The sequence below is a fragment of the Phyllostomus hastatus genome, unplaced genomic scaffold (assembly GCF_019186645.2).
Source record: "Phyllostomus hastatus isolate PE091 unplaced genomic scaffold, TTU_PhHast_1.1 phas_contig_17, whole genome shotgun sequence".
Lineage (NCBI taxonomy): Eukaryota > Metazoa > Chordata > Mammalia > Chiroptera > Phyllostomidae > Phyllostomus > Phyllostomus hastatus.
In genome coordinates, this window is record NW_025333664.1 from 38,927,424 (window position 1) to 38,954,128 (window position 26,705).

The 26,705-nt window shown below is 38.7% G+C and overlaps 1 protein-coding gene across 3 annotated transcripts in view; it reads left to right on the forward strand.

Moving 5' to 3' along the window:
• DTD1 (D-aminoacyl-tRNA deacylase 1) overlaps positions 1–26,705 on the forward strand; it is a 311,404-nt gene that overhangs the window by 283,495 nt on the left and 1,204 nt on the right. The window lies entirely within an intron of this gene.

Here is a 26,705-nt window from a genome sequence, read left to right on the forward strand (position 1 = left end):
CTTGATGGATTCTTTCATTGAATATTATGAAGTGATCTCCTGGGTCTCTTTTTATGGCTCTTTTTTTGAACTCTATTTTGTCTGAGATGAATATTGCTATCCCAGCTTTTTTCCTATCCATTTGCTTTGAATATTGGTTTTCAGCCTTTCACTTTCAGTGTGTGTAGGTCTTTTGTTTTGAGGTGGGTCTCTTTTAGGGAGCATATGTGTGGGTCATGCTTTCTTATCAATTCAGCTACTCTGTGTCTTTTGATTGGAGCATTTAACCCATTTATGTTTAAGGTTATAATTGATAAGTACTTATTCATTGCCATTTTTGTGTACCTGTGTTCTTTTCTCTCTCATTGTCTTCCTTCCTTTTCTTAAAGCAGTCAGTCCTTTTAGCATCTCTTGCAGAGCTGGTTTTGTGGAGCTGTATTCTTTTAGACTTCTTTTGTCTGGAAAGCTCCTTATTTGGCCTTCCATTTTAATTGAGAGCCTTGCTAGCTAGAGGAATCTTGGTTGCAGGCCTCTGGCTTTCATTACTTGGAGTATTTCTTGCCATTCTTTTCTGGCTTAGAGCATTTCCATTGAGAAATCAGCTGCTAGCTTTATCTGGACTCCTTTGTATGTTACTTTCTGTTTCTCCCTTGATGTCTTTAAATTCTCTCTTTGTCTTCGAATTTTGCCATTTTAATTATGATGTGTCTTGAAGTGGTCCTCTTTGGGTTCTTCTTGGTTGGGACTCTCTGTGTTTCCTGGATTTGTGTGACTTTTTCTCTCATCAAATTAGGGAAGTTTTCCATTATTACTTTTTCAGATAGGTTTTCTATCTCTTGCTCTTCTTCTTCTCATTCTGGTATCCCTATTACAAGGATATTGTTATATTTCATGTTGTCTTGCAGTTCCCTTGCCACCTGTTCATTCTTTCTGAGTCTCTCTTCTTTCTCTTGCTCTATATAGGAGTTTTTTTCTTCCTTGTCCTCCAACTCACTGATTCGATACTCTACTTCATCTAGCCTGCTTGTAACTCCTTCTAATGTGTTTTTTATTTCTGACATTTTGTTCATTTCTTCCTGGTTTTTGTTTATAGTTTCTATTTCATTTTTATGTTGATGTAGTTCTCACTCAGTTGCTGGTTGTTGTCTGTGAGCTCCTCAAGCATCCTTATAACCATTAATTTGAATTCTATATCAAATAGTTTGGTTACCTCCATTTCATTTAGCTCTTTTAGTGGGGAGTCTTCCATTCCTTTTGATTGCATGTTCTTTGTCTCACCATTTTAGATGACTCTTTTTGTTTGCTTCTGTGTTTCCTGATGTTTTGCTTTGTTAGCTGTCTGTAGGGTGAACTTCTATGGCAGGAATTCTGTGAGGTTCAGTGGTATGGTCTCTGATCTCCTTGACTGGATGCTCTAGGTTTTCCCTTTCTTCTGTTTGTGTGGGCTCTCTTGTACTTGGGTTTGTACTTTTTGGTGGTTTCTTTATTGGTAGTTTTTCTTCTCCAGCAGGTATACTGACGTTCACAGCTCCCACCTATTCTTGTATTTGTCCAGTGGCAGGGGATAGGCAAAATGGATTAAAACAGCAAGAGAATATTTTATGGGATGTTAAGTACCAGCAAGTAGAGAAGAGATAGGAAATTCTTTGGATAAATATTGTGTTAACTGTGATGTTTTACCCAATTAGTCACTTTTTATAAAAGGTGAAAGAGAGATAAGACTCTTGTTAGAGGGAAGGAGGATTGTGAGCTGAATCCAGAAAACAGAGTGCTTGTGCAAGGTTAGATGATGAGACATAGTGAGATTAAAATGTGGAAAGTAATATAGTATGAGAGAGAATAGAGTTAACCACAACAATAATAATGCCTGGAGTTAAAATGAAGTGGGCTAAGATCCTGGAGGGTTTTGTGTGGTATGTACAATTGTTTGAAGCAATAATTATTTACAGTAGTACTGGAACAACAATAATGTGACAAGAAATAAATGACTTGGATAAACAGATTAGCAAGTACCCAAACAAACATTGGGTATTAGTGGAACATGGATGAAGTGAAACAAGGAAAAATAAAATACAATACAGAGAGAGAGTAAGGAAAAACAGTCAAGCAATGCAATTAAACAGGGAAATAAATTGAGGAAAACTAAACATAAGGAAGAGAAATTTAAATAAATACTAATAAAATAAAAGTGGTGAAAATAATTGCATGCAAATATTAATATGCATACACAATAAAATGCTAGCTCTGTGGGATAGCAAAGTGACATTTGTCTCAGTTTCTCAATTTTTGGGGTTAGCCTTGTGCTCCCCCTTTTGATCTGTCTCTGGACCCTTTGTAACTCATGTCTTATCATTTCACTTGGATGAAGAAAAAAGAAAAGAAAAAAGAAAGAAGGAAAGAAAGAGAGAAAGAGAGAAGGAGAGAGAGAGAGAGAAAGAGAGAAAGGAAGGAAGGAAGGAAGGAAGGAAGGAAGGAAGGAAGGAAGGAAGGAAGGAAACAAAAAAAGAGGGCTGGAAGAGAGGATCCAAAAAGAAAAAAGAAGAAAACCCTCCTGCTTTTCAATATAATAATAAGCCTCCTGTTGACTTTAAACCTGTTGAGCTAGTTATGCTGGTCTTCCTAGATGCTACAGGAAGAGGGGGCTGGGCTTTGCTTTTCTCCCTTCCTTTGGTTCTGAGAGGATGGGGACCAGGTTTGGGTCACACTATTCACAATTTCCTGGCCTTGGCCCAAGTCTTCTGTGAGCTGCCAGGCCCAAATCAGCCACTCAGCTGCTTAGAATGTGAGTCAATCTCTGGCACAGAGCCTGAGACAAGCTGGGCTCCCCTCACGGTTCCCCCTACGACTGTCTTTGTGGGAGTGCAAGACAGGTGGGGTGCAAGGTTCAGCTCATCTACTGTCTTTGGGCACACTGTGTGAGACTAACGGGGCACACAGTTCCCCTCTGCTGCTCCCTGGGGGCGCAATAGCCTGCTGCTGGAGCATTCCTTACTAAGCAGCTGCCCACCATTCTTAATGAGCACACCACACAGCCCCACTTTTTCTAACCATCCGGAGACTATCCAAGTCAGGACCCAACACAGCCCAACTCCTCCCTTTTCCAGGTGTTGCTGGCACCCCATTTTCTCTGGTGCCACCATCCACAGTCCCAGTGGGCATGTACCACCTCTGTGTGTCTCCCACTTCATCTCTACTTCTCCCAGCGATGGTCAGCACCTAGGTCCTTCCTAGTGCCAGGCTGCTCTCTCTGCTCTGGTAGGGAAGGGAGCTGGTGCTCTAACTTTCCTCCCTGAATCCTGCAGCAGGCCCCGGGCGTGGGGCCACAGCGGCCTTAGTCCTGCCACAGATTCCAGGGACTTTACTGTCCCAGTGTACCCTCTTCATTGTCTGTTTTTCAATGTCCTCTGCAATTTTTTGCCTCCAAACTTCATGTAAGCTGGGATTCCATTGGTTGTTCACTCTGTTCCTTGGAAGATTGGCTAGGTGTTCCAGCCCGGCACAAGGAGAACTGGGCTCCATTCCCACCTACTTCACTGCCATCTTCCCAATCCATTTCTGTTCTGTTTTGTCTGAAGCTGACCACTGGGTGTGTTGATTCTGGAACTCTTTGGAAAGACGCTGGTGCATACCTATGTCAGATGCTGCCTGTTCCTGGCTCTGTGCAACTTGTTTGGAGCTATCAGTAATTCACAGCTTGTGGCTTCTTCTGCTGGGCCTGGGTCATGCAGAAAGGACTAAGTTACACAGCAAGGTCATCTTTTACCAGCACTAGGAGCGGGTCAGTGAAAGTCTCAAAGTGCCCAGAGATCCACCTCCACCTGTAGGCTGCTCATTAGGCTTAGTCACTAAAAGAGCCTCCAACTGTACTCCTCAGCAGGGCTTAAGCTCCAGAGGGTGGAGCGAAAGTCCTGCAGGTGGGCCTATTTCTTCTTCCCTGGTTGATGTTGCAAGGAGAGCAATGCTCTGCTGGAGAAAAATGGTTTCTGTGGTATGGTAGAATGCCTCAGCACAGGGATTCTGGTGGCTGAACCTTTGACTCTCTCCTTAGAGATAGCCCCAGACTTTGCTCACATAGCTGTAGTCCACTCTGTCTATCCACAGGAGCCCAGGGTAAGTGGCTACAAACAAAATTTTTTGAATTGGCCTTTTAAGAGAGTGACTTTGGCTTTAGCCATCTCTCCCTGGTGAATAGGAACCCTGTTGCTTTTCACAGGTGGATATTATGTGGGCAACTTTCCTGGTTCTGGTGCTTTGGGCTGGGGATCCCAGCTTTGGGTTTAGACCCCACACTTTTCAGGGGGTACTCCCCCACAGATGCAGTGTACCTCCAGAACTTCAGCTGCTACCCATGGGAGCCCAGCTAGCCCTCTTGCACCTTTGCATTTCCTGCCAATTTCAATGTGGCTTCTTTTATATGTCTTTGGTTATAAGGCTTCTCCCTAACTAGTCTTCAGTTGCTTATTTGGGATGATTTTCATATAATTGAGTTGTAATTCTGGTTTGCTCCTGGGAGGAGGTTAGTGTAGCATTTACCTAAAACACTGCCATGTGGATCTCCACCCCTTTTTTCCTTGAATGTTAACTTCTTTAATCATTAAGCCCTCAGGACAATGAGGTTGTGGCCTGTATCAAATAATCTTAGGCATAAAGCATTAAGTCTGTTGACTAAAGAGACCGAGTTTCAATCAAACTAAAGATAATGTCTAAGCCTTGGTTGTGTTTTACCTCCAGATGCAGAAAGCTGGTCAAACCCAGATGAGCTTCGGGTTTTTTAAAGGGCTTTAAAAATTCTAATGCTACCTAGTTGATTCCTTTAATTTTTAAACATTTGATTTTGTATAGCTTATATTTTCAAATATTTATTTAAAATTTATTTATTTTTAAATTATAATTGAAATCAATATTATATTAATTTCAGCTGTATAACATAGTGATTGACATTTTTATAACTTGTGAAATGATCACTATAATAAGTCTAGTAACCCTCTATCACTGTACAAAGTTACTATAATATTATTGACTATATTCCCTATGTTGTATTCTACATCCCTGTGACTTATTTGTAATTGGAAATTTCTGCCTCTTACTTTCCTCCACCTTTTTTGTCCAACACCTTTACCCCCACCCCTATGGCAACCAGCAGTTTATACTCTATATCCATGAATCCATTTCTTTGTTAATTTGTTTTCTTTCTTAGATTTCACATGTAAGTGAAATCATATAGTTTTTATCTTTCTCTGCCTGACTTATTTCACTTAGCATAACACTCATCCATGTGGTTGCAAATGGCAAGATTTTATTCATATATATAAATAGTCTGTCCAGAAAGTATCAAGCCAGCCATGTAATATGAAAAAGAGACATTTATTGAAGAAGATACAAGAAATATTGTACATAGGACAATGGCACCTCAGTCACCTTCAAAGTAGACATCTTGGGACCTCACACACAGTTCTCCCAATTGCCATCAACTGCCCTATCACATTTTCCTGAATCTTATTGACAGTATAAAATCTCTTCCCTTTCAAAGAACTGATTAGTACAGTGAAGTCATCATTGTTCATGCATGTGCAATCCAATCCACTCTCCTTGGCTGCCAGGTTACATTGATATTGTACAAACTGTTCTTGTTATATTAACAATAGCTGGACTTTTTCTGGATAGATCTTTCCAGAAATATATACACGTGTGTGTATGTGTGTGTGTGTGTGTGTGTGTGTGTATAAAATCATCTTCTTTATCTATTGATGGGCATCTAGGTTGTTTGCATATCTTGGCTATTGTAAATAATGCTGCAATGAACATAGGGGTGTTTATATCTTTCCAAATTAGTGTTTTGGATTTCTTCAGATAAAATACCCAGATGTGGGACTGCTGGGTCATATGGTAGTTCTGGTTTTTTGCATTTTTTTTTAAGAATCTTCATACTGTTTTCCATTGTGACTGCACTGATTTACAACCCTGCTAACAGTGCAAGAAGGTTCCCTTTTCTTCATATCCTCACCGACACTTGTTATTTGTGTTCTGACAGGTGTGAGGTGTTATCCCATTGTGATTTTGATTTGCATTTTCCTGATGATTAGTGATGCTGTGAGTCTTTTTGTATGTCTGTTTGCCATCTGTATGTCCTCATTGGGGAAGTGTCTATTCATGTCCTCTGCCCTTGTTTTAATTTTTGTTTATTTTTTGATGTTGAGCTATATGAGTTCCTTGTATATTTTGTTTATCAACCTCTTATTTGATATATCATTTGCAAATATCTCCCCCATTCAGTAAGTTGCCTTCTTGTTTCATTGATGGTTTCCTTTGCTGTGCAAAATGTTTTCAGTTTGTTGTCATTCCATTTGTTTATTTTGCCTTTTGTTTTTCTTGCCTGAGAAGACATATCCAGAAAAAATATCAGTAAGACTGATGTCAAAGTATTTATTGCCTGTATTTTCTTCTAGGAAGTTTTTGGTTTCAGGTCTTACATTTAAGTTTTTAATCCATTTTTTAGTTTACTTTTGCATATGGTGTAAGAAAGTGGTCTAGTTTCATTTTTTTTGCTTGTATCTATCTAGTTTTAGTTGATTTCTTTCTTGATTGTATTTATCAACTTGCTAGTATTTTTTATAAATTTAATGTCTTCATTTTTTGCTTTCACTACATCTGATCAATACTTCGAAAATATTTGTTTTATTTATTGAGGACTATAGAATTTTTTTTAAGTTAGTGTAACATATAACTTTCTATATACATTAGGATTTGGCCTTAGAATAATTCCAGTAGAGAGTATACCATGCACATCAATATCCCATGGCCACTGGACATCCTGGAATTGATTTAGCCATTTCTCTGGGCGTGAAAAATACCCAAGGACCCCATACACTGAAGAAGTGACAGTAACTGTATGTCACAGAGTTTCCAAGAAAATACATTAACAATAAGAATACAGAAAGAAGGGCAAGAGGTGAAAGTGGGCATTTCTTTCTAACATCTCTCATGATTAAGAGGCAAAATTTCTCAAAGACTTATAGGTATCTATTTTTTACTTCCCTAAAATTGGTGAAAAATTTAAAAAATCTGTAATTGTATTTATTCTCAAGGAACTGTAGATTGGGTAGCAACTGTATTATTGTCCCATCAAACTCCCCAAAAGAACTAGCCAGAGAGGAAACACAGCACTGGGGGAAGCAAAGTCAAGGGACACAGTGCTCTGAAAAGAGTAGACAGATGTGTTTTCCTTCCTTTTCCTTGTAAATGAAGTTCCCTGATGCCACATCATCATTATGGTCCTAGGGAAGATGTGGGGAAAAGGTGAGTGAAGAAAGAGATGCCTGACAGAAAGAAAGATGAAATAAAGCCCTCAGGTTAGAAGAGTCACTGGGACAGAAAAGAGGGACAGATGTGGGGGACACCAGAATTCACACTTGGTGTTCTGGCTCCCTGCTATAGGCCAGAATCCTTGGGGTGGGAGATAAGTTGGTGAAAAAATTGGAAGCCATGAGGGCCTGTGCTCTGGCCCCTTGTGGGAATCTGGAAAGAGACTACTGTACAGGATGGCTCCAGGTCTCCACAAGTGTGCTGTAGCTGAGTACAAGGGCCAACAAAGCATAGTCATGCATTAGAAGATGGAAGGAGTTAATGTAAGGTGTCACTTACTATGTGAGGAGTGAAAAAAAGAGTTGTGTGGGTGTTCATTGGGTTGACCATGGAGAATCTTGGAAGGGGTGATATGAGCCTGCCCTAGAGGTTGTAAGGGAACAACTTCATCCAGGAGGGCAGCGGGGTCATGATTTTAGGTCTTAACAGTATTGACATTTCCTGCAAATCTTAAGAATTAACCTTTCTGGCTTTCTGAGTGAGATTTGAGGGGTCTGTAGTGCTTGTGAGAGCTGAGGTAAGGCCAAATCAGCCAGGGAGGGTCTCTTGCCCATGAGCAATAGAGTGCTCCTCACAGGTGTGCACCAGAGCCCAGTTGCTGATTCCCACCAGCCACCTGACCAGAGAGGCCACTGAGAACTCAGAGAGCTGTTTGACACCAAGATGAGACAGTGTGACTCTGCATTCAAGATTTACCCAGCTGCTTACTCAGCAGGATGGAGGTTTGTGAGGAAGTTTGGATGAGTCCATGGAAATGCAGAAGCCACTTTTTTTTTTTGGTACAGTTATGCAGTACCATCTGGGTTTTTGACTAGTTGCAAGAGAAAAACTATTCATTTATTGACAGTTAGGTGTCCACTTGCAATTATTCAAATCAGAGATTGTGTAGTAGAGGGCTGGTGGCTGGTGCTGACATCCAGGTATGGATGCATATAAGTGAGGGGTCTTCTGAGCATTCATTCTGGCTGCCTCTGAGATACCCACAGCCAGCTAAGGACCAGAGAAGGACTGTGGCACCCCACTTCTGGGATTTTAGCAATGGTCCCAGATTGTGGACCCAAATAGGGGGCTAGACTAAAGGACAGCCATTACTCCAATTATTTATTTGGGGGTTTGTTGCCCCTTCTGATGAAATTTATCATCCCAGTAGACCCACAAAATCACACCCAATATTCAAATTTCTTTAAAAGCTTAATTAAGTAATAACAAACAGAAAGTGACCTTGGCATTTGCTCTGTTCCACAGAAAAACAGCAGTCACTACCCCTCCACACCTCAATGAGGGGAGCTGCAGTTTACATTTGCTTTTCTTAAAAAAAAAGAAAGAGCCCTAGGGAGCCTGACAGACCCTAAGGGGAGAAGCTTTGAGTTTTCAAGGCATGAGAGGGAATGAAAAGGCAAAAGAAAATGGAATGAGAAACTTCATGATATTGGGCATATTTTTCTTTGAAAATGAATAAAAAACTTTCATGGTTCAGAGGACATTCCCAGGGTATTGACTTTTCTCTATCACACTGCAAATGTTGGTTCTTATTTATTAAATGGATATGAAACTGCTAAAATTAACCTGTGTTTTTGTCCTCGGTTTCATTCATTTCATGCTCCCTCAACTGATTGGGAAGATTTTTTTCCCTTTCTGGCTCACAGCTAGAGGAGCTAGGGCAACTTCTCACTGAAAGAATGGGGTTTCTGCTTTGGTTGCAGGTATTGCCTACTTGAAATATTTACTTAACTGTCTTCATTAGGGTGTAAGAGGACCATGTTTCTAAGCAGTGCTTCATATTTCTGTCCTCAAATGTCAACACACTTGAAAAACAAACAAGGAAATTGTGTTGGAAGCTGCCATCTATTTGACCTTTATCTGAATAGTAAGACATGCCCTGGCTGAGCATATTTCTTCTTACTAAGCTAAAGCAGTTCATGTGTGTTTGTTCTGTTAAAAGGAAATTCCATCACTTTTCACTTTTTTTCCCTTGTAGAATGTAGAATCACTTTCATTCCCAGAGCTTCACTTTGCTTCCCTGTGTCAACATTGATCTCTATGTACTGTTTTTTTGTGGTATAAAACTAGCCGTGCCTCTAAGATGATGTGTTTTTTTTTAACTCAAAATAATTTTTTAGTTGTTGCCCTAGAGTTGGCAATATACATTTTAAACTAAGTCCACCTTCAAATATCACTGTACCACTTCATATGTATTACAGGTACCTTACAGAAGCATTTATCACATCCTGCCTCCCATCCCTTAACACTGCTTTTCATATGCTATATAAATTAATACATTGTTTCTATTATTATTTTATAAATATTTTAGATGAAATTAAGAATAAAAAAGATCTTATTTTACCTTAATTTCTTCTCTGATGCTCCTCACTATGTGAATCCAAATTTCTGACTTATATTGTGTTCTTTCTGCCTGAAGAACTTCTTTTTAGCATTTCTTTCAGTGCAGATCTAAGAAAGTCTTTATTTCTCTTTCACTTTTGAAACATAATTTTGGTGGTATAGAATTCTCAATCAGTGGTTTTTTTCTTTCAATACTTTAAATATTTTATCCTACTCTCCTCTTGGTTGCATAGTTTCTTCTGAAAAGTCCTCTGTAATTCTAATCCTTGTTCCTCTGTAGGTACAAGGGGTGGGTTCAAGGGGTGCACCCCTTGCTGCCTCACCACCCCAACCCTAGGCTTTATACAAGATTTTTTGGTTTTGTTTGTTTGTTTGTTTGTTTGTGTTTGCAATTTGTATATGATTTGCTTGGGTATGATTCCTGCTTGGTGTTCTCTAAGCTTCCTGGATCTGTGATTTGGTGTTTTCTGTCATTAAGTTTGGAATGTTCTAGGCCATTCATTACTTGGAATGTTTCTTCTCTATACTCACTCCTTTCTCTTTCTGGTATTCTAGTTATATGGATATTCAACTTGTTGTAGTTGCCCCACAGGTCTTGGATGGTCTGTTACTTTTTATCCCATTCTTTTTTCTCTTTGAATTCACTTTGGAAAGTTTGTATTGATTCATCTTCAAGCCCACTGATTCACCCTTTGACTGTGTCCATCAAAGCATTCTTCATTTCTATTACAGTGCTTTTATTTTATTTCTAGCATTTCCTTTTGATTCTTTCTTGGAGTTTTCATCTCTGCTTACGTTACCCATCTCTGCCTGCATATTGTCTACTTTCCTCATTAGGGCTTTTAACATCTTAATCATACTTATTTTACTTTGCCTGATAATTTCAACATCTGTGTCATATTCTGAGTATTGCTTTGGGTTTTCTGAGCTTCTGGAATCTTTAAATGTATGTTTTCCAGTACATTTGGGAAACTTTAAGCAATAGTTATTCAAATATTATTCCCTGCCCCATTCTCTCTCTTCTTCCCTGGAGGTAAGTGGAAAACAACCATTCAGAACAGCAGGGAGGAAAAAAAGAAATCCAAAAAAATCAGTTTAGGGGACTTTTTGGGACAACATCAAGTGTACTAACTTCACATTATACGGGTACAAAAAGGAGGAGAGAAAGTAAAAAATTGAAAATCTATTTGAAGAATAATGACTGAAAACTTTTTAAACCTGGCAAAGAAAATAGACATAGAAGTAAAGGAAGCGTAAAGAGTCCCAAACAAGAGGAGCCCAAACAGGCCCATTCTAAGGCACATCATAATTACATGCCAAAGGTTAAAGACAAGGAGAGAATCTTAAAAGCAACAAAAGGAAAGCAGCTACTTACGAGGGAGCTCCCATAAAATCGTCAACTGATTTATTAACAGAAACTGCAGGTCAGAAGGGATTGGCACAAAATATTCAAAGTGATGAAAGGCAAGGACCTGTATCCAAGATTACTCTATCCAGCAAAGCTATCATTTAGAACTGAGGAACAGAAAAAAGCTTCCCAGACAAGAAAAAGCTAAAGGAGTTCATCACCACTAAACCAGTATTACAAGAAATGTTGGGAGATACTTCTTGAAAAAGAAGAAGGAGAAGAAATAAGAAGGAGGGGGAGGAGAAAAAGAAGAAATATGAATATAAAAATAATATAAAAAATATCACTAACAAGGGCAAACATAATAAAAGCAATGGATGAACCAAAACTAAAGTTAGTACAAAGATTAATAGGCAAAAATAGGAAGATCATGTGTAATTACAACAGTAAATTAAGAGATATGCACATACACAAAAGAAGTAAAAAAAAGTGACCAAGCATGTTGAGGGGGTGAGTAAAAATGGTAGTAATTATAGGATATGTTCAACTTAAAACCATCAACTTAAAATATACGGCTATAAACATAGCTCAGTATATAGGAAGCACATGATAACCAGGAACCAAAAATCTACAAGAGATATGCAAGAAATAAAGAGAATGGAATGCAAACATAATAACAATACAGAAAATCATCAACATAGAAGAGAGCAAGAGAATAATAAACAGAGAACTGCAAAAACAATCAGAAAACAAGTAATGAAATGGCAATAACTACATACCTATTAATTAATTTATTTTTTAAATTTTATTCTAATCATTGTTCAAGTACAGTTTTCTCCCTTTTACTCCCAATCCAGCCCACCCTCCCAATCCTCCCCACTTCCCTCCCAATCCTCCCCACTTCCCTCCCATTACCACCCTCCCCCTAGTTTTTGTCCATGTGTCCTTTAAATTTGTTCCCGTAAACCCTTCCCATTGTCCCCTGAAATTCCCTCTTCTCTCCCCTGTGGTCACTGTCAGCCTGTCCTCTATTTCAGTGTCTTTGGTTATATTTTGCTTGTTTCTTTGTTTTGTTGTTTAAGTTCCTGTTAAAGGTGAGATCATATGGTATTTGTCTTTTGCTGCCTGGCTTATTTCACTTAGCATAATGCTTTCCAGCTCCATCCAAGCTGTTACAAAGGATAGGAGCTCCTTCTTTCTTTCTGCTGCATAGAATTTCATTGTGTAAATGTACCATGGCTTTTTAATCCATTCATTTACTGATGGGCATCTAAGTTGCTTCCAGCATCTAGCTATTGTAAATTGTGCTGCTATGAACATTGGGATGCATAGGTTCTTTTGGATTGGTGTTTTACTATTCTTAGGATAGGGTCCCAGCTGTGGAATTCCTGGGTCAAAAGGCAGACCCATTTTCAGTTTTCTGAGGAATTTCCATACTGCTTTCCATAGTGGTTGTACCAGTCTGCAGTCCCACCAACAGTGCACTAGGGACCCCTTTTCTCCACAACCTCTCCAACACTTGTTTGTTGCTTTGTTTATGATGGCCATTCTGACTAGTGTGAAGTAGTATCTCATTGTGGTTTTAATTTGCATCTCTCTGATAGCTAGCGATATTGAACATCGTTTCATGTGTCTTTGGATTTTCTGTATGTCCTCCTTGGAGAAGTGCCTGTTCAAGTCCTTTGCCCATTTTTAAATTGGATTCCTTGTCTTCTTAGAGTGTAGTCATGTAAGTTCTTTATATATTTTGGAGATTAAACCCTTGTCTGAGCTATCATTGGCAAATGTGTTTTCCCATACAGTTGGTTCTCTTTTAATTTTGATACTGTTTTCTTTAGCTGTGCAGAAGCTTTTAATTTTAATGAGGTCCCATTTGTTTATTCTTTCCTTTATGTCCCTTGCTCTAGGGGACAAGTCAGTAAAAAAGTTTCTGCGTGAAATATCTGAGATTTTCCTACCTACATTCTCCTCTAGGACTTTAATGGTGTCACGGTTTATATTTAAGTCTTTTATCCACCTTGAATTTATTTTTTGTATATGGTGTAAGTTGGTGCTCAAGTTTCATTTTTTTGCACGTGGCTGTCCAGTTCTCCCAACACCATTTGTTGAAGAGGCTATTTTCACTCCATTTTATGTTGCTGCCTCCTTTGTCTAATATTAATTGACCATAGAGACTTGGGTTTATTTCTGGGCTCTCTGTTCTGTTCCATTGGTCTATGTGCCTGTTTTTATGCCAGTACCAGGCTGTTTTGATTACAGTAGCCTTGTAGTATAGTTTAGTGTCAGGTATTCTGATCCCTCCTACTTTACTCTTCTTTCTAAAAATTGCAGCAGCTATTCAGGGTCGTTTATGAATCCATATAAATTTTTGAAGTGTTTGTTCTATGTCTGTGAAATATGCCATTGGTACTTTAAGAGGAATTGCATTGAATGTGTAAATTGCTTTAGGTAGTATGGATATTTTGATGACATTAATTCTTCCAATTCATAAATATGGTATATGTTTCCATTTGTTTGTGTCTTCCTTGATTTCTTTCCTCAGTGTTATGTAGTTTTCTGAATACAGGTCTTTTACCTCTTTGGTTAGGTTTATTCCTAGGTATTTTATTTTTCTTGTTGCTGTATCAAATGGGATTTTTTTCTTCATTTCTGCTTCTGATGTTTCATTGTTGGTATACAAAAATGCCTTTGATTTCTGGATATTGACTTTGTATTCTTCTGTTTTGCCAAATTCATTTATTAGGTCAAGCAGTTTTTTGGTGGAGTCTATAGGGTTTTCTATGTACACTGTCACGTCATCTGCAAACAATGACAGTTTTGTTTCCTCCTTTCCAGTTTGGATGCCTTTTATTTCTTTTTCTTGTCTGATAGCTGTGGCTAAAACTTCTAGTACTTTATTGAATAGAAGTGGTGAAAGTAGACAGCCTTGTCTTGTTCCTGATCTTAGTGGAAAGGATTTTAATTTTTGCCCATTGAGTATGATGTTGGTTGTAGGTCTCTCATATGTAGCCTTTATTATGTTGAGGAATGCTCCCTCTATTCCCCCTTTGCTGAGTCTTTTTTATCATAATTGGGTGCTGTACCTTATCAAATGCTTTTTCTGCATCTATTGATATGATCATGTGGTTTTTGTCTTTGCTTTTGTTTATTTGATGTATTACATTTACTGATTTGCGAATATTGTACCATCCTTGCATCCCTGGAATGAATCCCACTTGGTCATGGTGTATGATCTTTTTAATGTATTGTTGGATGCGGTTTGCCAGTATTTTGTTGAGGATTTTAGCATCAATGTTCATCAGCGATATTGGCCTGAAGTGTTCTTTCTTTGTTGTGTCTTTATCTGGTTTTGGAATTAGGATGATGTTGACCTCATAAAAAGAGTTTAGGAGTCTCCCATCTTTTTGGGTTTTTTTTGGAATAGTCTGTGAAGGATAGGGGTTAGCTCTTCCTTAAATGCTTTGTAGAATTCTCCTGTGAAACCATCGGTCCAGGGCTTTGGTGTGTTGGGAGTTTTTTGATTACTGCTTCAATTTATTTTGCTGTTATCGGTCTGTTTCAGGCTTTCTGCTTCTTTTTCATTGAACTTTGGAAGATTATATTTTTCTAGAAATTTGTCCATTTCACCTAGGTTTCAAATTTCTTGGCATACAGTTCTTTGTAGTAATTTCTTACAATCCTTTGTATTTCTGTGGTATCTGTTGTAATCTCTCCTCTTTCATTTCTGATTGTGTTCATTTGGGTCTTCTCTCTTTTTTTCTTGATGAGTCTGCTTAAAGGCTTGTCAATTTTGTTTATCTTTTCAAAGAAACAGCTCTTGGATTCATTGATCCTTAGACTTGTGCTTTTAGTTTCTATGTCATTTAATTCTGCTCTGATCTTGGTTATTTCCTTCCTTCTGCTTGCTCTGGGCTGTCTTTGTTGTTGTTCCTCGAGTTCTTGTAGAGCTAGTGTTAGGTTGTTTGTTTGGAATGTTTCTAACTTCTTTAGGTAGGCCTGTATCCCTATGAACTTCCCTCTCAGGACTACCCTGGCTGTGTCCCATAAGTTTTGGGTTCTTGTGAGTTCATTTTCATTTGTTTCCAGAAATCTTTTGATTTCTTCCCTAATATCATTCTTGACCCATTCATTGTTTAATAGCATGCTATTTAATCTCCATGATTTTGAGTGTTTTGGGTTTTTTCCTTGGGGTTCATTTCTAGCTTCAGTCCCTTGTGGACCGAGAAATGCTTGGCATGATTTCAATTTTCTTGAAATGCTTGAGGCTTGTTTTGTGTCCTATCATGTGGTCAGTCTTTGAAAATGTTCTGTGTACATTTGAAAAGAATGTGTATTTAGCTTCTTTTGGATGGAGGGCTCTTTATATATCAGTAAATCCATTTCATCAAGGGTATTGTTCAATGCCACAATATCTTTGTTGATATTTTGTTTGGAAGATCTGTCCATTTTTGATAGTGGGGTGTTAAAACCCTCACTTTAATTGTGTTGCTGTCCATATCTTTCTTGAAGTCCTCTAAGATTTCCTTTATGTATTTGGGAGCTCCTATGTTGGGTGCATATATATTTACAATATTTATGTCTTCTTGGTGGATTCTTCCCTTGACTATTATGAAGTGACCTTCTGGGTCTCTCTTTATGGACATTTTCTGGAAGTCTGTTTTGTCTGGTATGAGTATTGCTACCCCGGCTTTTTTTTTCCTGTCCATTTCCTTGGAAGACTTGTTTCCAGCCCTTCACTGCAGCCTGTGCAGGTCTTTTATCCTGAGGTGGGTCACTTGTAGGCAGCATATATGTGGGTCATTTTTTCTTATCCATTCAGCTATTCTATGTCTTTTGATTGGAGCATTTAATCCATTTACATTTAAGGTTATTATTGATAGGTACTTATTCATTGTCTTTTATGTACGTGTGTTCCTCTCTTTCTCTCTCTCTCTTTTTCTCTCTCTCTTTTCCTTCCCTTCCTTAAAGCAGTCCCTTTAGAATCTCTTGCAGAGCTGGTTTGATGGAGGTGTATTCTTTTAGTCTTCTTTTATCTGGGAAGCTACTTATTTGGCCTTGTATCTTGATTGAGGGCCTTGCTGGATAAAGTAGCCTTGGTTGCAGATCTCTGGTTCTCATTACTTGGAGTATTTCTTTCCATTCTCTTCTGGCTTGGAGTGTTTCCATTGACAAGTCAGCTGTTAGCCTTATCAGGGGTCCCTTGGATGTTACTTCCTATTTCTCCCTTGCTGCCTTTAAGATTCTCTCTTTGTCTTGAAATGTTGCCACTGTAATTATGGTATGTCTTGAGGTGGGCCTCTTTGGGTTCCTCTTGATTGGGGTTCTCTTTGTTTCCTGGATTTGTGTGACTTTTTCTCTCATCAAATTAGGGAAGTTTTCCTTTGTTACTGTTTCAAATAGGTTTTTGATTCCTTGCTCTTCTTCTTCTCCTTCTGGTATCCCTATTATACAGATATTATTACATTTCATATTGTCTTGCATTTCTCTTAATCCCTCTTCATTCTTTTTGAGCCTCTTTTCCTTTTCTTGCTCTTTCTGGATGTTGTTTTCTACTTTGTCCTCTAGCTCACTAATCCGATCTTCTGCTTCATCAATCCTGTTTTTCATTCCTTCTACTGTGTTCCTCACTTCAGAAATGGCATTCTTCATTTCCTCTTGGCCCTTCTTGAGAGTTTCTATTTCCTTTTTCATGTTGATATAGTTTGCAGTGAGATTGTTGTAGCTTCCCTGTAGTTTCTGATAGCTCATTGTGAGTTCATTGAACTTCCTGATAATCATTGTTTTGAACTCACTACCTGATCGTTTTATTGCCTCTGTTTCATTTAGCATTTTTCCTGAGGCTTCCTCCTTTTTCTTCAATTGGGGATTGTTTCTTTGTTTTCTCATTGTTCGTGGTTTCTTCTTGTTAGCCTCTGTTTCTTAAATTGATCTGTTCTGGTTCCCTGTGATTATGGTGTGAACTTCTTTGGTAGAATATTTGTGAGAATCAGTGGTGCAGTTTCTTTCGTGGATCCTGGTGTTCACAACTTCCCCCTACTCTTTTTTGTGATCAGGTGGAGGAGTAAGGCAAAATGGTTTAAGACAGCAAGACAGTGTACTATGATATTTACATTATCAGCCAGTAGAGAAGAGATGGGTTATCCTTTGGCTACTTATAGTGTTAACCATGATCCTCCACCCCACTATCCACGTTTTAGATAGGATGGAAAGAAGGTAAGACTGTTATTGGGGACGAAAGGATTCTTAGTTGGATCTAGAAAGCTGTGAGGCTGTGGAAAGTCAGATTCTAAGATAGAGTTGGAATAAAGATTAGTAATAGGAGTAGTGTGTAAAAGAATAGAGACCACCCCCACAATAGTATAGTTCAGGAAATTGCAAAGTGGGCTGAGATCAGGTAGGGGTGTTGAGTAGTATTTACAATTGTATGAACTAGGTCTTATTTACAGTAATAGTAAAGCAACAGTCTTGTGGCAGAATCTATGAGATCTAGGTAACACGAATAAGGAGTATAGAGCCTTGAGAGGTGTATTAATGGAACACAGATGAAGGATAGTAAATTATCAACACACTGTGACTGAGATACCAGGGGGAACCTATCAAATGACAGTATAACCAGTCAACCAAAGAAGATTATACAGAAAGAAAAAGAATACCAAAATACTATTAAAATAAAAATTGTTGGAAGAGGAGAAAAAGATAATACAAATTTACAGTAACTTGCAAGATTGAAAAAAAAGGGGAAAAGAAGCAGAAGATGGAGTGCAGGAGAGATAAATTTGGAGTGGAAGGAATAATACTAGGATGAATGGAAGAGAAACATAAGGGATTGAGAGATATAAATATAATAAGAATTGAAAAATAAAAAGTTACTTAAAAGACAAGATAAAATTAATCAACCAACAACAGCCAAAACAAAACAAAACAAAACAAAACAACCCTCTTGTTGGTTTCTAACTGGCCAGACCAGTTTTTCTGATCTTGCTGGCTTCAGCTGGCTGAGGGGCGTTTGAGATGATTATCACTCTTCGCAGCCAAATCTCAGTAGGTCTCTCAGGTACTATCCCCAGGGCCAATCTGACTTTCCCCTACAGGACCCTGGGGACTCCCACGCACACTCTCAGGAGCTCACTGCCGCGGTCTCCCGATCTCCAGGGCCCCGCAGGGCTCCTTCGACTTTTTGGTTTCAGGATGTAAGCTCCCGGGATTGCAAGGAGACTTGCCCTTCCCCCAGATTCGAGCTCTATGATCTCAGGAAGCACCTGCCACGTTTTGGGATTCATGGTGCTATCTCTGGGGATTGTAAAAGGGCACGCCCATCCACCAAATTTTTGAGTTTCGGGCTCTAGGAATGCACTAACGCTGAGTCCCTTCCAGGTTCACAGCGCGAGAGTCAGGATTCCTGAGGGGGTGCGCACTTCCACAGTTCCGCACCACAGGCTCCAGAAACCTGAGAACTCCCGCGCCCTTTCCTGGATTGGGGCTGCGATGTCTGGGTTTTCTACCGATCCACACTCCCACCGGGCTAGGGGTGTGGGAGTACTTCCAGGCCACCCCTGGTCGTGCCCGCTGGAGGCACTCACTTCTCCCAGGGCTATGGGTGGGTTCTCAGAGTCCCTGGGCAATTTTTTTCCCAGTCCAGCTGCCCTCTCTGTGCCTTCAAGCAACAAGGTCTCCCTTGGTGTTGCTCAACCCTCGTAGCCCGAGGAGGGAGTAGCAACCCCACTCTCCTGGGTGCCCTGAGGCAGAACGGGAAGCACCAGGCCTGGGGACTGCAACCCCCCTGGTCCCCGCACTGATCCCTGGGTCCCTTTTGTCCTGAAGCAGTCTCCTTACCGTCTGGTTTTTCAGTGTCTGCTATAATTTTTAATGTGTTGTTTTCAAAAATGTTTCAGTAACCTAGGCCACTTGCTCTGTTCCTCCACCCTCCTCTTCACAGAAGCCGGGAATCACGCTGCCTAGAGTAAAGCTGCCATCTTTGGAAGCCCGGCATTTCAACTTCTACTCCTATCAATTAATTTAAATGTAAATGGATTAAATGCACCAATCAAAAGACAAATGGCTAAAAAAGATGTGTCACATATAGACAATGGAATATTACTCGGCTATAAAAAATACTACCATTTGTGACAACATGAATGGATCTAGAGGGTATTACGCTAAGTGATATAAGTCATTCAGAGAAAAACAACAAACACCATATGATTTTACTTTTATGTGGAATCTAAAGAATAAAATAAATGAACAAACAAAATTGAAATAGACTCATTGATACAGAGAACAGACTGATGGTTACCAGATTTGTGAGGGTATTCAGGGACTGTGTGGAAAGGGTGAAGGGATTAAGAAACACAAATGGGCAGTTACAAAATAATCACAGGGATGTAAAGTACAGCTTAAAGAATATAATCATATTATAATTCTATGTACTGTTAGGTGAGTGCAAGACTTGCCAAACAAAAAATGAAATAAAACAGATTAAAAAAATTAATTAAAATTGAATAAAATTTAAAATTCACTTCTTCCATCAGAGTAGCCACATTTCAAGTGCTGAAGAGCTACCTATGGCTAGTGGCTGCAGAATGATTCCATCATTGCAAAGAGTTCATTTGGACAGCATTAAGTAGAGGGACTGAGTTAAGATTTTGAGACCATCATTAGAACCACTGTAAGTTCTGTAAGATTGACATGGTTAAAAATATACATATATACATTAGAAATAGATGGGGTAGAATTTAAGCCAAAAAAACTAGTTGCTTTCAGAGTTTGTTCCTTCCACTATTAGGTAACATCAGGTTTTTTCCTGCTTGCTTTATTATATCACACCAAGCTTCACTTTACTAATTAGAAAATTGAATCACTGTCCCCATGTACTCATCACCAAGCAGGCACCATCAACATTCAAGCATCAGAAGAGATTCTCTATTTTGACAACTCAGTGGAGAGCTCACTGGAATCTCTAACAATGCTAGAAGGTCTGAGTGAATCCTTCATCAATCATTGACTTTCCAGCAACTTTCATGTTTTTCATAGAATAGCCTTTCTTTTCTAGGTAAATGAATTCAGATTAGATCCCCAGTCATGATCTGAAATAAATAAACAACTCTTTTGAGAGTCATTTGGAGAGCAGGTCTGTGGTTTTGGTATATCCTAACTCTAGCACTTACTGCTTATGGTTGCTGTAATGGCCTGAAGAAGCAGATCAGCTGGAAGTCAGCATCTTTGAGTGACTCAGTGTTTCAACAGACTGTTTAGGGCTCCTGGTCCTGCACTCTTCCCCAATGTTTCCCTGATGTTTCCAGGGAGTTAAAAAGAACCACTCCAGCAGCTTCTTTCATTAGGCTAGGAAGTTGTGGTACTAAGTTATCAGATACTTCTTACTGTTGCCTGTCAGGTGTCTCTAGCCTACAGGTCATGTCTGGCTCTTAAACAGTTCACCTGGCTCACATGAACATAAAAAAATTGCATTTGGAAATAGATGTTGTCTTCTCAGAGGGAGGTACATTTCCTGTGTTCCTGGGTTTCTAAATTTTAAGTGTCTGTGGTCCACTCTTCTAGAAAACCATGTGTTTATCAGCTTGAACATGACTTCTCCTCACATCCCTGCTCATGCTTCCAGCTATGTGAGCCTCATGATCTCCACCTGCTCCCAGTTGATAGCCAGCAACCTGGCCCCTAGGTTTTTCTATAGTTATGTTTAAGAAGATAAGAGGGAACATTTGTTAAAAGCATCTACTGACCAATCCATGTATTGTGATGGGACAGTAGCTTACAGCTGGACAAAAGGCTCTGGAATGCAGCTTGGAAACTAATTAGTCATAATATTAAAGTTGATATTATGATTAGGTCTGCCTGTTAGAGCTCCCAGTAGTAGCACAGTTAGTTCTTATTTATTTATTTATAAATTTAATCTATTGGGGTGACATTTGTTAATAAAATTATGTAGGTTTCAGGTGTGCATTTCTGTAATACTTCATCTATATATTGTACTGAGTTCACCACCCCAAGTCGAGTATCCTTCCATCACCATTTATTCCCCCTTTACCTTCTTCTACCTTCCCCCAACCCCCTTTCCCTTTGGTAATCACCATGCTCTTGTCTGTGTCTATGAATTTTATTTTTCTTTGCTTAATCCCTTACTACTTTCACCTTTTCACCCAGCCCCCAAACCCCCTCCCCTCTGAAAGCTGTCAGTCTGTTTTCTGTATCTATAAGTCTGTTTCTATTTTGTTTGTTAGTTTATTTTGTACATTAGATTTCACATACAAGTGAAATCATATGGTACTTGTCTTTCTCTGACTGGCTTATTTCACTTTGCATAGTACTCTACAGGTCTACCCATGCTGTCACAAAAGGTAAGGTTTCCTTCTTTTTTAAGGCTGAGTAGTACCCCATTGTCTAAATGTACCACAGCTTTTTTATCCACTTATCTACTGATCGATACCTGTGCAGCTTTGGAGCACAGTTACTTCTGAAGACATATTTAGTTGTAAACCCCAGGTTAAATGCTTTATAAAGTCCCTATGCCTGAGTGGTTTACCTAAAAACTTTGAGAACTCCTGGGCTAAAACCTTTCAGAATTCCTTCCAATTCTCTGATTCTGTAGGAGGGAACTAGAATTCCTAAATCGTCTTTCTCATATAAAATTTTATTTAAAAGCTATTTTTATTGCAAATTTAATGTTCATTTATTATAGAAAATTTCAAAGAGGCCAAAATACTAAAAAAATAGAAGTCATCTGCCATCTCATTGTACTGAGATAGTAATTATCAACATAATGCTTTTATAACATTTCTCTAAGCAGTTAATTTTGTTCTCTTTCCACAGTTAGAGATATACTGTATATTTAATGTTCCCTGTCTTTGTCACTTAACAGAATATCATGAATCCTTTCTAGGTCATTTATTCTTCTATAGTAAACCTTATCATTTTTACCTGCACATCAAATATATGAAGCATACATTTATTATCCCAATGCATTAAAATATGTAGAATTTTTAATAGGAATAAGTGTAAAAGAATAATGTATTCTAGTAGAATCTCAAAGCTCATTTTGGGTCCAAAAACAAAGGTTTTAGTTTACACCAAGAAGATGGAGTTTGCCAAAGGTCACTCTGAGGACCAGTTTCAGTATTTCAGTTATTAGTATTGCAGCTGAGAAGAGAAGTAATGGGCCTTAGAGTTCTTATGTGTGGGTTCACGTCTTGATTAAAATATAGGGAAAAAAATGGACAGCTTCTCTCGACTTACAAATGGAAGTAATATGGTTCCCAGGAATTATGTTTTATCTTCTCTACCCTCTGGTGGTCTTTCAGGTATCTCTTAGTAAGTTATTCAGGATGTTGACAGATGGGTTTCAGAGCATGAGGGTAGGCCTTGGGGGAAGTTTCAGTCCCCTGTTTGGGTCCAGACAGAACCAAAGAGCATGGACTAGGGGAAGGTTGCAATTAGCCTTTATTTAGTGAGCCTGTGGACCTCAGTATCAAGCTGGGATTAGGAATGGAAGGCTATTAATTCCATTGAGGCATCTGCTCATTATTAATTCCTTAAGAATGTAGCCTGTGTTGAGTGCATCTGGAGGCATTTTCACAGATATGGCATCACCACATGCAACCCCTATTACCATAATGTTTGACTTTTACTGAAGTTCATCCAGTTAGAATTTAGATCTAAGAGAATAGAAACTGCTCTGTTAAGTTTAGGATTTAGTCAAACTCTTGGATGGCAAATACCTGCCTCATAAATCTTGGCAAGACATGCTGGTTTTGCTGTAGCCTCAGATTACAGAGGGAAACTCAAGACACTTGGACATTTTATATCAAAAGATGTACCGTTCCTCAGGCAGTGTTGAAAATATCCCAAGAACATGTGGTTAGTTTATTCCATGTCCCTATGCTTTCTTTAGTCCGGCACCTCTCTGCCTCCCTTATTGGTAAGAGGGTGTAGAACTGAGGCTTTCTATCTGTTATCAAGGAATTAGTCCATTCCATCTTTTGTCTAGTATGCGGGCATAAAGTTGTGTGTGATATATCTTTTTTATCCTTTAAATATCTATAAAATCTGTACTGATGTTGCCTGTTAGATTCCTGGTATTTGTAACTTTTGTCTTTTTTTTTCTTATCTGGCAAGAGGTTTGTTGATTTTGAGGGGCCTATTTTTTTTGTTTGTTTTAAAATTGATTTTAATTTAACATAGTTTTATTTCTGTATAGTGCCTTTTATATGTTATGTAATGAAATAAATGAAATCAGGTAAAACTATGACTGACACCCATAACTTCAGGATGCAGAAGGTCTCTTTCTTTGGTCTCAGATTGTACCTTTTTCTCTTCTTTCTTTTCCTTTTCTTTTTCTCTGCATTTTTTAAATTTTTGTACAATTGTCTTCATTTTCCCACCACTACTTTCCCCCACCTCACCCACTCCCACCTCTCACCCTCAATCCTTCCTGCTTTGGCTTTGTCCATGCGTCCTTTATACATGTTCCTTGATAACCCTTCTCCTTCTTTCCCCCATTACCCCCCTCCTACCTCCCCTCTGGTTACTGTCAGTTTGTTCTTTATTTCAATGTCTCTGGTTATATTTTCTTTGCTTGTTTGTTTTGTTGATTAGGTTCCACTAATAGTTGAGATCATATAGTGTATGTCTTTCACCACCTGGCTTATTTCACTTAGCATAATACTCTCCAGTTCCATCCATGCTGTCGCAAAGGGTAGGAGCTCCTTTCTTTCTGCTGTGTTGTATTCCATTGTGTAAATGTACCATAGTTTTTGGATCCACTCATTTACTGATGGGTACTTAGGTTGCTTCCAGTACTTTTCACCTTTTTATTTTCCTTTTTGTTTTTCTGTTTGAAATATCACTTTTGTTCTTGTTTTTACTATCCCCCTACTCTGTTTGTTCTGAGTTTACTTTGCTTTTATTCTTTTAGTTCCTTAGGGTGGAAGCTCAGATTATTGACTTCACAGCTTTCTTTTTTTTTTTCCAACCTCCCACATATTTTTATGGTAATATAATAAGCAAACATATAAAGATAGTAAATTTCAAGATCTTTTTAAAAATGGTTTTACAATCCCAGTGAGAATTTAACTTCAAAGAACAGTCTATATTCAACCGTCTGATTTAAATTAGAATCTCCAAGCTTATCTTTTAAGCACCCCACTAAGCCAGATTATTTTAAACATTTTCAAGTACTTGAAATACAAAATGTGTACAATATAACAAAAGAAACATTAACATTGTTAGTTTGATTCTCTTAAGCAGTTCTACACAAAATTCTAAATTTTCCTGAGGTTGGTAGATAATTACTTACCCAGTAAAAGGCTAGGTGAAGATTACGGTATTTTGCCATGTATTTTGCATACCTGTGGTTTTGGCCCAAACTTTCAGGAAAAAAAATCTTTTGTTTTAATTTTTAATTCAATTATATATTTATTTATATTTAGAAACAAAACTGATTATTGTATTCCAGGGTATTGTTTTTCATATGGATATATATCATCATCGCTTTCTAGAGTTATACTTGTAATGCATAAGCATAAATAAAATAATTAAAACCATTAATATAGATATGGAATTAGTACTACCCACATATAATGTCCATTCTTATTTTTCCCTCAAAATTTTGGGCAAAAAGTGTGTATTATATATGGCAAAATATGGTGGCTTCCCAAGTGATATGGTGGTGGTGGGGGAGGGGAAGAGTGAGGACCATACCTTCTTTTCTTTTAATTTTTATATATTTTATTGATTGTGCTATTACAGTTGTACCATTTTTTCCTCACCTTTATTCCCTTCTGCCCTGTACTCCCCCTCCCACCATCATTCCCTCACCCTAGTTCATGTCTATGGGTCATATAAGTTCTTTGGCTTCCCCATTTTCCATACAATTCTTAACCTCCCCCTGTCTGTTTTGTACCTACAATTTATGCTTCTTATTCCTGGTACTTTTTCCCCATCCTCCTCCCTCCCACTCCCTGCTAATAACCCTCTATGTGATCTCTATTTCTGTGAATCTGTTCCTGTTCTAGTTGTTTGCTTAGTTCATTTTTTTTTTTTTTAGGTTCAGTTGTTGATAGTTGTGAGTTTGTTGTCATTTTAATGTTTGTATTTTTGATTTTCTTTTTCTTAGATAAGTCCCTTTAACATTTCATATTATAAGGGCTTAGTGATGATGAACTCCTTTAACTTGACCTTATCTGGGAAGCACTTTATTTTCCCTTCTATTTTAAATGAAAGCTTAGCTGTATAGAGTAATCTTGGATGTAGGTCCTTGCCTTTCATGACTTTGAGTACTTCTTTCCAGCCCCTTCTTCCCTGCAGGTTTTCTTTGCAGAAGTCAGCTGATAGCCTTGTGGGAACTCCTTTGTAGGTAATTGTCTCCTTTTCTCTTGCGGCTTTTAAGATTCTCTCCTTATCTTTAATCTTGGGTAATGAAATTATGATGTACCTTGGTATGTGTTTCCTTAGGTACAATTTCTTTGGGACTCCCTGAGCTTCCTGGACTTCCTGGAAGTCTTATTTCCTTTGCCAGTTTGGGGAAGTTCTCCTTAATTATGTTTTCAAATAAGTTTTCAATTTCTTGCTCTTCCTCTTCTCCTTCTGGTACCCCTCTGATTCAGTTGTTGGAACATTTAAAGATGTCCTGGAGGTTCCTAAGCCTCTCCTCATTTTTTTGGATTCTTGCTTCTTCATTCTGTTCTGGTAAATGTTTTTGTTTTTTTTTTTTTTTGTTCTGGTAAATGTTAATTTCCTTTTTTTTTTAAAGATTTTGTTTATTTATTTTTAAAGAGGGAAAGGAGGGAGAAAGAGAGAGAAAAACATCAATGTGTGGTTGCTGGGGGCCATGGCCTGCAACCCAGGCATGTGCCCTGACTGGGAATCGAACCTGCGATGCTTTGGTTCACAGCCCGCACTCAATCCACTGAGCTACGCCAGCCGGGGCTATAAATGTTAATTTCTTCCTTCTGGTCCAAACTGTTAATTTAAGTCTCAGTTTCCTTCCCTTCACTGTTGGTTCCCTGTACATTTTCTTTTATTTCACTTTTCATAACCTTCACTTTTTCCTCTATTTTGTGACCATTTTCAACCATTTCTGTGAGCATCCTGATTACCAGTGTTTTGAACTGTGCATCTGATAGGTTGGCTATCTCTTCATCACTTAGATGTGTTTTTTTCTGGAGCTTTGATTTGTTCTTTCATTTGGGCCACATATCTTTGTCTTGGCATACCTTTTATGTAGTAAAGGGCAGAGCCTTACATATTTTCCAGGTCATGGCAACCCACATCAATAAGTTGTGGCACTATATGTGGGGGAGGGATCTGAGAGGGACAATGCTGATTGCTCAGCTCTAGGCTGGCTTTCTGTCACTTCCTCTGTTACCCACAAGCAAATTGGACCCTTCTGGTGCTGATTTGCAGGTTGGTGATTTTGTGTACATTCTAGGGCCCTGTGGATCTCTCCAGTGAACTCTCCTGTGAGGCTGGGAGTTTCTCCCACTTCCTCAACACCCACGGGTTTTTTCAGTCAGAGGTTTTGTGGCTTTATTTCCCCTTGCTGGAACCCTGGTTTGCACAGTCTGTCTTGCTCCCCAGTTGTTCCTCCTTGTTTATCCGCACACAAATGTGGGACCACCCACTCTGCCAGCCACCACCTTGCCTGCCCCAGTCCTCCGGCCGC